This window comes from Magallana gigas, chromosome 1 (assembly GCF_963853765.1).
Source record: "Magallana gigas chromosome 1, xbMagGiga1.1, whole genome shotgun sequence".
Lineage (NCBI taxonomy): Eukaryota > Metazoa > Mollusca > Bivalvia > Ostreida > Ostreidae > Magallana > Magallana gigas.
Genome location: NC_088853.1, coordinates 42,545,304 through 42,559,059, shown reverse-complemented (window position 1 = coordinate 42,559,059; position 13,756 = coordinate 42,545,304). Strand labels below are relative to the sequence as shown.

At 30.5% G+C, this 13,756-nt stretch overlaps 1 long non-coding RNA gene across 1 annotated transcript; it reads right to left on the bottom strand.

Annotated features, from left to right (window-relative positions):
* Positions 1–3,446: 3,446 nt before the first annotated feature.
* Positions 3,447–5,178, bottom strand: LOC105337491 (uncharacterized). The gene is made up of 4 exons (XR_010712072.1): positions 5,065–5,178; positions 4,923–4,984; positions 4,302–4,463; positions 3,447–3,716 (listed from the first exon to the last, which is right to left on the bottom strand). It is a non-coding gene; the product is annotated as an uncharacterized lncRNA (long non-coding RNA).
* Between the last annotated feature and the right edge of the window lie 8,578 nt (positions 5,179–13,756).

Here is a 13,756-nt window from a genome sequence, read left to right as displayed (position 1 = left end):
GAGTGTCATTTGTTGAGTTATAAGCGAGTTCCAGAGCTTATAACTCTTTGCTATTTAAGCAAAGCTTTTGTTTACATTTTGAAGGTTATATCAAAAATACCAATTTTAGACCTAAAACGAATGTGTTGAACGTTAGGAACTTAATATGTGTTTAAAATGAATAAAAAGATAGACAAATCAACTTGAAAAAAGATTTTTATGGGTATTGAACCTATGTAAACAATAACAGGACGCGAGCCTTGTTAAAAAAAAATGTGACCCCTGTTTCTTGCTTATAACTCTACGACTGACTCTCAAATCTTATTTGATCAATAGAAATGCATTCATTAAGCTGTAGATAATAAAAACAGAAAAAAAGGAAATTGACCATGATCATGCCCCTTTAAATAGGCTAACTATTATTTCGAATTAAATATGTACCGATTAAGCTTATCGTTACTCATTTATGTAAAGTACATTTATTTAAGCAGTGAATTAATCCGCGGTATTCAATTTGTCTGCGCCGCTCGGTATTGCATATGACCGAGTACATCCAAAAATAAGCATGCAATGCTTCTATATATATATTTTTTCATACTGATGTCTATTTGTATGAGATATTGTGTATCGCCGCTATAAAGCCATCATTTGCGCTCTTAGTCAGGGATATGAAACATACATGGAACAGCCATATTAACATGTTTTTAAGTTAGCTTCCGAGACAGAAAATATAGTGCAAGAAACTTTGTTAAAAAATCATTTTTATGATTGTTTTTCAAATGTACATATCAAATTGGTTATGTGGGATTGAAAGTAACTTTTCATTTTACAAAAATAAAAATACCCAAAACACGTCAAGACGGTTGTATCTGTGCTCACGGCGCATGAATAAGCAAAATGTTTTCAAAGAAAATTGACCGTGGTAGATTTCCAATGCAAACATTAGGGGAAATGTACACTGAATGTAAATTTAAGAAAATAGCCGTATTTAACACATTAAATGTTATTCTTGAAATAATGTAGTAATATTTTATTCCAATCATTAGTTTTTAAAAGGATTTAATTGAATTATACAAATAATTAAGATTTGTCGATATCTCATGAAAAGATTTTACGTCTTAAGGGAATACCCCATCATATGATGCTGCTAAAAATAGACGAACCAAGCTTAATACGAAAAAAATGCAAAGTGCAAGTGCTGAACACAAACAAACATAAAAACACTTGTCTCCATCTTGTAAAATGAACATTGAAAATGGGCGGGGCTCATGCATATTTCCCTAAAGCAGACGTGCTACACTTATGAATCCTTCCTTAACACAGCTGAGTAATCGACTGAGCCGTTAAGTGTTACATAAAACAGGACGTAATGAATGACTTATGAATAATTTCCTGTTTTGTGTTTTTTTTAAGTTTTATTTATATATTTGTTTAAAAGGTGTAATATCCCTCTGCTATTAATTTTTCCATAATATAGTTTTAAAACAATTTTGTATTGATTTTTATCAAAGTCAATACCAAGAGATTCAAATGAAACAAAGTTGAAGTGATGAACACTGATAGATTTCTCAAAAACGGATGAGTGTAATCATGATATGAAGAACATTAGACATGGTGATTAGAAAAACTAAACTTTTACACTCACAGCATAAAATTAAAATTATGAAATGTATATCAAAATACTATATAGCTATATACAATGACAATTCATGTTACAAAACTTAATTCAGATAAGCACTTTATAGTTTTTGTTTGTAACAAAAACTGCTTCAATCAGCAAGAGTTATCTTGCTTTTTCATATATTATTGAGGGTTTCAAATAGAGTACACGATATATTGCCATAGTTTCTAATTTTTCAGAAAAGGCTTTCCGTTTTTAAATTTTGATAAGATAATAGTAAATGGATCTATATGTATTAGAAATGCTGAAAATGTAAACCAGAGCATTTTGTTTCAACACAAAAGGGGCTCAAACGTGATATTGTTCTTTTTTCATTATGTTTTCCCATATGTGCTCTCTCAGAATAGAAAACCCTTATTCAATTTTAGACATTAAAAACGTTATAAAGTCTAAATGATGATGACTACAGTACCGATCATACCCAACCTAACACCAGAGTTATTTCTCAATTGCCTTAGTCATGGTTATCCCAATTATAAATCATTTACCTTTGCGAACGAGCTATTAAGAGAAAAATAAAAATGTTCCATCTAAAGATTCTCTGGCTTTAAACATCAAACACGTATTGTTCATATACTGTACTAGTACATATACATACAATATATCGTTATGTTTGGAAAAAAGATTAATGCATTGGGGGGAGGGGGTTACAGTTATAACCTCATAAAAAATTGATCAATTTGATTACCTTCTTGTAATTTTTTGTAAAAGATTTTTTAAAGAGTGTATTTGATTTTTAAATTGCTGCTGTTTTTAAAATGTAAAATAGTGTACATCAATCAGATAATAAATGCTTTGAGGCTTATTTTCTGATTGCAAATAGTTCTTAAATTGTTGGGAATTCGTTCGACTCTATTTTTCTCCACAGTAAGGTGTTATAAAACCATACTTACACATGTATATGTCTATCAATTAGAATATTCTTGTAAACATTTACTATGGCAGTGATGCAATAATTATAACATAAAATATACATCAGTAGTGAAAAAAAACCCATTTTGTAATAGTTTGTTTTAAAACACTAAGTTGAAAAAGATACCCCAAAAAATGCTAATTTAGAAAAAAAATAAGTTCCAGTATTAGTTTTTATTTCATCAATTTAGTTAAGTCCGAAGGCTAATTATGTTAGTAAAGAAAGGAAGGCTTTCAAACTATAGACTACTAAAGTGTTTTTTTAATTGATAATATTAACCTAATTAGACAGACACTCTGCCTGAAGGCACTATCTTAACTCGAGTATTTTGTTTTCTTTTGTGTACTCTCGATATACTAGTAAATATTTGTTGATCTGGCATCAGGATTTGAATTTGACTCATCTCATTTGCAGTTTTAATTTGTGGTGATTTGCTCTCTTGTAAATGCTGTTTTTGGAGGATCTCTACAATTTTATCCGAGTGAAAATTGTCACTATTAGCCTTATTTCCAAACACCGGCGTTAGCTAAGTACAGTCTGTTCTTCCGTGTTCTACCTTCGACGTTCAGACCTAACTGCATCACATCTAAACGATTAATAATTTGCTCCCCTGTGATGATCATTAATTTTGCTTTCATTTGTTGTTTCTAGAGACATTTAAGGTATTCAGTGTATAATGAAGGTATATTGAACAATTTTGGATCATTTTTAACTAGTTAAAAAAGTATTACTAGATAAAAATGAATGTGAAATGAATCTAATTCACATGACTGACAACATACATGTATAAGAAGCCAGTCTTTTTGCTCCTAATTTTTTAATACATGTTGTATAAATAAGACTAAAGGATAAAGAAAATGAGAAAAAACAAAAATGAAATTAACATATGTTCAACATACGTCTAACATATATTTATAAACATATGGTAATCATATGGTTATCAAAAACATATGTTTAATATATGTTAAACATATGATGAACATATGTTTATGAACATATGTTTAACATATGGTGCTCGTTTTTTATGGCGAACATATGTTTCAGAACATATGTTCAACATATGTTAAACATATGTTGCAATTTTACCTGTATATGAGACAGTTAATTTCGATGTTTGTCGAGCTGTATTTTCTTTAGTTGAACCTGTGGATTGAAAAGGTCAGGCAGTTAATTTTCAGAAATCTAACGTATATTTGACAGAGACAATGTTGACAAATTAAAACAAGGAGTACCGTCAATTGGTTGCGCAGTGAAAAACACAACATGAAACTGTGCAGTTTTAATAAACTGAAATATGATAACTAAAATGTGGCATAAAGGCAAAAAAAAATTTCATTCAGTCAACTTTGCAGATCGTTCAATTAACAGTCGGTTCACTGAAAGGTAGAGCTTCATTCCGAGAAGTATACTGTCGTAATTGATTGATTAACTAATTGCTTTATAGTGGAACATCAAAAAAAGGTTGTTGTCTTTTTTTTCAAACTTCAGAATAAGAAATAAACAACAAAATATATATAATTAAATAAATCAGCGTTTCATCTGTAGTGATTAATTTAGAATTTTTTTGAATTTTAAACATATTGTTGCCTAATTTTTTTCATTACAAAATTACCACACTTTCAGACAAGGAAAATAAACAAAATCTAATAACCCATTTTTTTTAAACAATGTTTAGTGTCCTAAAATGGAATTCGATAAATAAGTTATCCCAAATAAAAAAAAGAATACCTCGTGGTTCATATCCTGTAAAGGTATAAGTATGCTGAGGACATCCAGTAACAAAATGACAGGAAACAATTGGACATTGACAAACAGATTGACATTGTTCTCCATAATCAGGGAATCTGCATTTTGTAGAACAGTTCTTGAGAAAATACCCAGGTGGACACACTTAAACGTATTATGATAAAGATATAATTTTATAAAAATAAAACAAACATTTCGATGCAGCATTGTTAACATAAATTTATATTTAAATGAAAACAAATGACAATAACAAACCGCCAACCATCTCAAAAATTCATAAAACGAAATGCAAATTCAAAGCAGAGCAACATGGACCTCCAAATAGATAGAGTCACACCCTCCGTGCGCCCAATGTCATATCGGTAAAAATGTCATTATCGGGAAAAATGACGTAATTTTGGGAACATAGCATGATCGGGAAAAACTGAGAAAAATCCGTGGACAATTCTGTATTCAAACAATAGACCAGTGCAGAGCAAGTGGGGTTGTTGCATAACAAGATTAATAGTTATGTGTATCTTATTGCGCTTATGCAGAAGAATAATCATTTTGTATCGTTAAAATATAATTGGAAAAAGAAACAATTGTGCTAAAATGACTTACTTTTGCATTCCCCGGTAGTTTGATTTCGAAAATATCCATCACAACAGGAATGTCCTTTTATTCTAAAATGTGCTTTGATAATCAATTCATCAAAATTGAAATAATTATTTTTTACAGATAAATCAAATGTTTAAATACATACCCATGGCATACACGATTTTCTATAAATTGAAATAAGTTAAAGGAAATTAATACTATTGCGAATTTCAACATATTAGCTAGAAAATAATACAACAGAAAACCGATGTTTTTTAAATGACGCATGTTAATGTTTTTGCCGGATATCATTCATGTAACTCTAAAACATAAATTAATAACTTCCTTATGCAATAGTCTCTTTTAATGATAACAATTAACTTGTGGGAAATATGTATAATGCAGTTATATAAATCAGTCGATAAATATCTTGTGAATGATGTTGTAGAGAAAATGACCCCAGTTCTAGAATTTAATACTAGAATTTAGTTTATTTTTTCACGAATATGGTGTGACACACCTTCTTATTTCTATAGCAAATCGAGGAAATCGACAAAATATAACGAAACATGAGAATATGAATTAAAATTGTTACATTGAATCAAAAAATGTAGGAATTTGAAAACTGATAGAAGGAATTTGGACTTTTAGTATTATTTATAAAAATTGTGAATGAAAACCCAAAGCTTTGTGTCTATTTAGTGTTACTCCCATTCATAAACTGTATTTCATTTGCGCCGATTTCCGGTAATTTCCCAAATCTCGATGTAAACAACAAGTCAGAATGACAAAAACTGATGGATATTATTAGTGTATGATGAATATTGCGAACACAAACTGATGTCGGGTGTCATAAAAAGGGAATGGAAAAAAGGACGAGACCATACACCAGTTCCCTGTGATCTAAACCTGCCATTTGCAATTGCAAGCAGTAAGCATGGTAGGTGTCTTATCATGACATGTGCTATTGTATTATGTTCACATTACAGATTATTATGCTCGTATATTATTCACGTGAAAACAATATCGCCTAGACTATATGCAGAATAGCTACACTATAATCCTAATTTGTTCAAACATTAAAATAATTGATTGTTAATTCAGTCAGTGTTTGTAATTAAAATAATCACAATTTTAGTTCGAATTTTCTTAAATGAAACTAACCATCTGATGATAAATGGTAAGGTTAACCGCATAGAGGGCCCTGAGTTTACTCTAGCATATGACGAGCTTATTTACCAACATTTATTCACAAAATATTTTTTAGTGTAACACTTTCATGCACATTAGCTTGAACAGTATATTTGTAAGGAATAGGTTATATGTTTGTATTGACGATTTTTTCAGCACATATAGTTCATAACATGAAGAATTAATCTTTTATTCACTATCAATAACTGATAATGTTGATTTTCTGTACTGTGAAAACATTTGAACAGCTGACTGATATTCACCTTTATTGAACTGTAAAAATCAATGTACAGTTGAAGGAAAAATTAGTATATCATGGTTTATCAGTTGATAGAATTGCCCATGTCATATTTAGATTTCATGTGCTGGGTTCATTATTGTTACAAATTCTTATATTTTTCCCATTATATTCAAATCATTAAAACGCAAGATTTCTAAATACACACAGTTATATAAGAAATGAAATTGTTAAGTTAAGGAACATTAATTTAAATTTTCAAGATTAGAATAAAATGTTGACAAGTTTCACCTGATATCAATTTTTTATATAGAATAATCCATTTATATAAGGTTCTGTCTGTCTATGTTGCATACACTTTCATAATATGCCTATATGAATTTTATTTTTCTACATGTAGCTTCTTAAAATCATCCTTTCATATAAGTCCTTCTTATATGTTATAAGTAATAGTACCAGTAATATCAGGGTTTTTTTAATACAGACTTTTCAAACCTCCAAGAGATGAAAACATCACTGGTATGTGTTAAGGAGGTCATTTCTAATACAAGACACAATGCAGAAAAATATAAGACTAATGTAAAGAACTGAAACCATGAGTGATGAAGAGAAGAGCTGATAGTCAGATTATTGCCCCTGTTATGTTCATTCTGATAAAGCCTTTCCCGATTGATGCCCTGGATCATTTATTTGGTAATTTAAGGATGACAATATTTATTTCAACATTTATGATATAATATTAAGACAATTAATAAGCAGCACAACATATCCTGAAATATGAAACTGGACCAAACCAGTGATAATCTACCATTTATGATTTATTACATTTACTTGGATTTGAAAACCATTTCTGAAACTCCAAAAGTCATGAATAATTTGGACATATAATATAATAATGATTAAGTATCAAATTTCATTTTATACCTGTAATCATTTGAAAGATTCTATTTTCCGACACCCATTTTAATGCAATACCTTGCAAATCAGACAAAACTTTTAAAGATTGATAGAGGAAATACAAATTAATTACAATCAGTATATGATTTTTATGAAACCTGTGATTTATTTGGTTTGATTGTATATTAAATCTTTCAACAAAGGCTTAATAAAGATTGTGTGTATTGAAGTTTTCATGCATGTTTTTCTTTTTTGTGTACAGAGACTAGAGTTTCTTGATTATATCAGATGCACAACTATGACACTCTGTTAATTACCATTAAAATAAACTCTTAAGGAAGTGAAAAAATTGTTCAATTAAAGAATCATTTTCTCTTTATATGATTGGTTTTTAGAAATACAACCATTTATGGCAGTTTTGGCTTTCATGAAGCGCGCAGAGTGATTTTTTGTAAAAGTCAGATCAGAGGAAATTCGGATTTTCAGCCTTTTTAATTCAATTAGTTGTAGTATTTACAACACAACTCCATTAATTTTGTTCTACAAGAACTTATGCAGGTTCACAGTATAACTAGTTGAAAGAAATTGCCATTTAAAACTGAATTATACGTCTTTTTTAACAGCATGTAGGGTTTGTAGCATCCATTTCAATAGAGGTCAGAGGAAATTCAGACGTTATTATCTTTTTTTCTAATTCACCAACATGCCAATTATTGATTACTAATTTTTTGCTATTTATCATTTCTTCAAAATTACATTAAAAAAATAATAGTGTAATTATAGGAAATAGTATTTTTTGCAATTTTTCTAGCTTTGGTCACGTCAAAAAATGTCACTTTTTTAGTGGTCAGAGGAAATTCAAACTAAAATAGCGGATTAAATAAAAGGAATTCTTATAATCCACTTTCAGATAAATAGAGTATTTTATTAACCTTTTTAATATTTTGGTGAGAAAATTTTTCTAGTTAATTGTAAATATGTCTTTTATGACATTTTTAATTTGCATTTAAGTTTTTTTTTTTTCTCGTTCTAATTTTTTGAACATGGGTAAGTTTGAAGGTCGTTGCCATGGAAACGAACTCACGAACATATGCTTAAAATGTCTTTTTTGACAAAAACAAATCGATTAGAGTCTGTTTAAACAATGTTTTCAATTATTCAATTAGTTTCATGTCAGGTTCACATAGCCTTAAGGATATGTGAACCTGACAAAAACAAGTTCATTGCGCAACGCGAACTGTCGTCTGGCGATGAGCTGTCGTATTTCCACATCGACGGTTTATTTGCTTTATTTAAGATTTAAAACAGTGATATAAAATGTGTAAGTTTATGAATTTGCATAAAATATCATTTATATCAACATTTACATCATAAGGTTTTACTTTTTCAATCATTTACAAACTTAAAGTTTACGACATACTTGCGCCGATTTCCGGTAATTTCCCAAATCTCGATATCTCACAAAGTAGGTCATTGACCTACTTTTTTGAAAATGGAAAATAGCACTACCATGATAGGTTTTTGACACACAATAGATGGTTTTTCATTATCATCAGTGGAATTTTTTTTTTCATTCTGAGTAAACGTATACATTAAGATAAATTAATTAATTATTGTTTACAATTTGAATTTCCGTTTTGTCAAAATTATAAAGTACAACACTCACATTTTTAAGAGCCATTAAAAGAGATGAAATAAATTTGCTTCTGCCAGTTTGAATTAATTATTGCAATTTTGAAATAAATAACGCCATTTCTGTAATAACCAACACATTTATTTAGACTTTCCCAACATAATTACAATGAAAATGTTTCCTGAACCAATGAATGATATTGTATCGTTATGTTTTTAAGATCCCTTAAGATAGATAAATTAAATTTGGCTATCCGCCAATTTGAATTGCCATTTTTATAAAATTACAAAGTTTAATACTCGCACATGTTTTCCTTTTAAGAGACCTTTATAATGACCTCTATTTTTGGGAGTTGATTTTAATCAACTCTCCTATGCACTTACTCAAGAAAAGCGAAAATGAAACAGTGTTTGGACCTAAGCACAAATCAATACCGCTGACAACACTTAGTAAGATTTTAAATTTTACAAACAGTTTAGATATTTTTCAAAGTCGTATGTATTCCTACGCTAAAGTTCAATTTAGTCTCATTCAACTAGACGCTTGGCTCTCTCCGTTAATATCCGACAAAACAGAATTTCTCTTGCTTGTCGGAGATAAACGAAGACAGTGGAGCGTTTGGTTGAACAAGACAAGAGTTCAATCTTGCCTGGAACCATACAATTTCTCAGAAATATTTCGATTACTGATACTTCTTGCCATGCAAAATCACATATCGTTGATTTTGAATAAATGATAATCGATAAAATCAACTCCCGTCAGTACTTCAGTACTTTGATTTTGTAACAGGAATGGTACATACAGGTTTAGGTAAAACTTCTGTGAACACATTGCTTGCATGTTTAAATATTCCTGGTATAAAGAGAAGTTGAAATAAAATTGAAGATAATGCTTATATAGTCTGGTGAAAAGTATGCAGCCGAAGAAATTGAAATTATGAAATGTGTGCTTTTTTAAAATTAAATTATCAATGCATTCCAATAATTTCATAAATATGTAAAAAAAAACAAAAACAAAAACAAAAAAAAAAACAGAAAACGAATCAAAAGTATATTTTTCAAATCAATATTTTCTTAAAAATTAACATACAGATTTTTATTAAAGTTTTGTTTTCTTATTGAAGGGATAGAAGTGCCCTTCGATGCAGGATGGCAGGAGCGTGGTAGTGGAAGATCGTACAGCAGTTGCCAGATGAAATCAATTTCTATAACTAAATTATGTTGTATTGTCTTTTCTTATTGCTTAGTTGTTGGTACGTAGTTCTGAAGGAAGAATAGCAATCCTACTGTAAAACATGTAATTTGTTGGTCTAAGATAACCTTTAGTGAAATAAAGACACACAACAGACATTATGGTTTGATTTATTTAAGCAAGATGTAAACTTACAAATTACTTTTTAAATTTAATTTCGTTTGTAATATTATACACAGAACATGTTTAAAAATATTAACGAATAAATTCATATTGAAACAGAAATGGAATGTGACATTGCTGTTAGCATGCTAAACGATCTTGAAGACAAACACATTAGCGTGGAATCCATTGTAATAGATTATGACAGAACGACAATTACAACGGCGAGGAAGGAGGTGAAGGAAAGTCTACGGAAGTAAATTTATGCTAATCATGCAACGAAATATTTTATCAATAAGTTATATGATCTACAAACAGTAAGGTACCAAAAGCATTTCAAATTTGAAAAAAGGTGTTTCAATAAAATTATTACAATGAACTAGAGCAGAGCTCGTGGCAAAGCCACGAGTAGGTCTTCCGTTGTTGCTGCGAGTTAAAAATATATGTGATATGGTGTCAAACGATTATAATGCCTAAACTTTCAGTTCTGCTTTTGTTAAATAAACGTGTTGTGATTGACAGTCTGTATATAAAACGTGTTTTGAAAAATAAAAGAACAAAATGTTTTAAGAAAACTATTTGTCGAACACAGTTTATGTAATCGTTTCAAACATTCTTTAAAAAACGAGATTTTAATGGCGGGTTAAATTTTTAAAAGGTAGCAAGCATTGTTATAAACAGTATGTGTTCATGATTCATGTCAGGAATTGTGGGTTTTTTTTAAACCGAACCCGCCTACAAAACACGTAACCTTTTCTCTAAGATAACTTTTTTATTCAAATATTTCTAAATATTTGAAGACTATGTGCAAGTTTAGAATTGTTGCGTGCTGACAAAATTTACAAACCATGTGCGAGAAAAGTTTCGTGTAAACCGTTTAGCGTTTCGTGTGAATCGTGAAGCGTTTCGTTCAAACCGTTTAGCATTTCGGGCAAAGCGTGCAGAGTTTTGGGCAAAGCGTGTAAATCGTTTCGAGCAAAGCGTGCAAGAACCGTGTGAAACGTTCATCAGATTTCATTCGGAACTCTCTGACAATTTATATTTTATAAAAAATTTCCTTGTAGTTTAATTTACAATAGTACAAGGAATTTATTTTGAGGGAAAATTTTAAACGTCAGATATAATATAACAGGCGATTTTTTAGAGCCCGTGGTAAAATATTTAATCTGTAACTCTGAATGTTTGAAAGAGCAATTATATTCAATGGAAATGATTTGTAAAGAATGAGACAATGGGACTATTATCAGGCTTTTAAATTAAGAATGCAGTGTCACCATTGGCGGATCAAGGGTTTTTATTAAATGAATCCCCAAATTTCGGGGATCTTGGGGCGGCCTTTTGGCGATAATATCATTGAGATATTATCACATCATACGGAATTATTAATAAATACAATTTTGTTTCCTTTTCCCCAGTAAACAACTTATTATGAGTCTTACTTTTGGAATTGTTTTCAATATAGAAGGATACCTACTCTCTACAATTAAAGGTAGGGATGATAGGGTGCCAATTTGTTCACATTGCCGATTTCTTGTGCAGAGAACAGTAAAACCTTTTATTTGATTGTGCATGAATATTTCAAAATTAATTGTTGTACATATATTTTGTTATAATTCATTCATTGATATATCAACAAGAAAGAATAAAAGCATATGTTTCACAGCCAAGTTAAGTTTCTCTGTAGTTTCCTACCCCCTACCCCCCACCGCACCAAAATTGACAATAATTACATATAAGTCATACAAATGTTTACTTTTTTTGTAAGTAAATCTCTAAAGATGTAAATAACCAATGCAAACAAAGATGTGTGTATTTAATATACTACTATATTAGCCAGATAAAATGTAATCAGGATGAAGCTACAAGGGGTGAGTGGTGCAAATTTACCAATTTGTCGCCATACACACAGAACACCAAATAAATGTGGAATGCATAAAAGATGGCGGCAAATTATCTCAAATAATCAGTGCAAAAACCCACAAATAGGCTGTTATTTGTTACATATCCTGCAAAAACATTGATAAAAAATGTTATCGTCCCATAACATAGCCGATTAAGTTAATGTGTACATATGGTCAACGTACATGTAATTCTAATATACAAGAAGGCGGACGTATCAGGCGGTGATCCAGAAATTAAATTTCAAAAATGATCGGTTGAATAACATTAAATGCTTTGAAAATTGTTTTTAAACTATCGCACGGGTCAAAATGCGTAATAGAAGCTATGTACAGTGTAATTGGAAACTTTCATTTTATATCAGTATGTAGTATTACCTATTATAACAAATGAGAGTATAGCACAACTGCCACAAGCAATACATGTCCTTTACCGGCACCACCTCCCTCCCCATAAAAAAATGAAACAATTGTCGTTTTATTTGCTAAAATGTGTGTGGTTCAAGATTTTTCTAAAGGACATACCCGATTAGAATTGAAAAAGAGTCGTACGTTTAAAACTAATTTTGTCAAAATTTTTAGATTCATTTGGTTATATTTTGGTCAATTTGGGTAAATATATGCACCAGCGCAGCTCTAATTTATATATAATCAGGCCATAAATTCAAAATATTTTCAAAAATTAATAGCTTTAAATCCAGTGGATGAAAGAAAAGGAAAGCAAGTTGAACTCGATGAGTGCTAATACCTGTGTTGAATGAATGGTACAGTAGGATATGCGCAAAAAAGTCCCGTCTACTCTTTCCTACCCTATAATTATTGGAATATTAAATCCGATTATAAGAGTCAAATTAAAAATCAAGTACGGATATGTACCTGTTTATCAAAAGTAAAACTACTCATAATTTATCTACAGTGCATCGTTATGGAGCTACACAGAAAGTTTTATATTAATTTGCCGAGCTAAATAAAAAAACCTGGAAAACGAAGAGAAAACAAAGTGGGGACAGAATAACTGACAAATTAATTAAGACTATATAGCCCCCCCCCCCCTTGAAATGTATATACTGAAAACAGATTATTGGCGTACAACATCCGCACACAATTTAAAGAAAATTTCATGGTTTTTTTTTATCATTTTCGCTAGCTAATGTAAGACATCATAAATACCCCAAACCCCCTCACGGAAAAGGAAATGCTAGGTGATGAGAGAGAGAGAGAGAGAGAGAGAGAGAGAGAGAGAGAGAGAGAGAGAGAGAGAGAGTCGATGTAAATCACAGGTGCGCTAACACCGTTAAAATTAAAGCTTGCTAGTTGGTCTGCCCTACCCTAGCTACGTCCTCTCTTTTCTCGTTTTAGAGGCTTAAATATTGTCTATATATAAGGAATAAGGAATCATTCTTTGAGTATTATGAGGTGATAATTTCGGTCGGGGCGTGGTCAAATCAAATAAAGCCCGAAGGGCTTTATGATAGATTTGACCACGCTCCGACCGAAATTATCACCTCATAATATTCAAAGAATGACTCCTTATTACTTATATTTATATTATTTCTAATGTGCACGATTAAAGATCTAATAATTATAACATTTTTACCGTTGTTTTAATTCGTATAATTATGCAAACCCCACTGGCGCCCCAGGAATA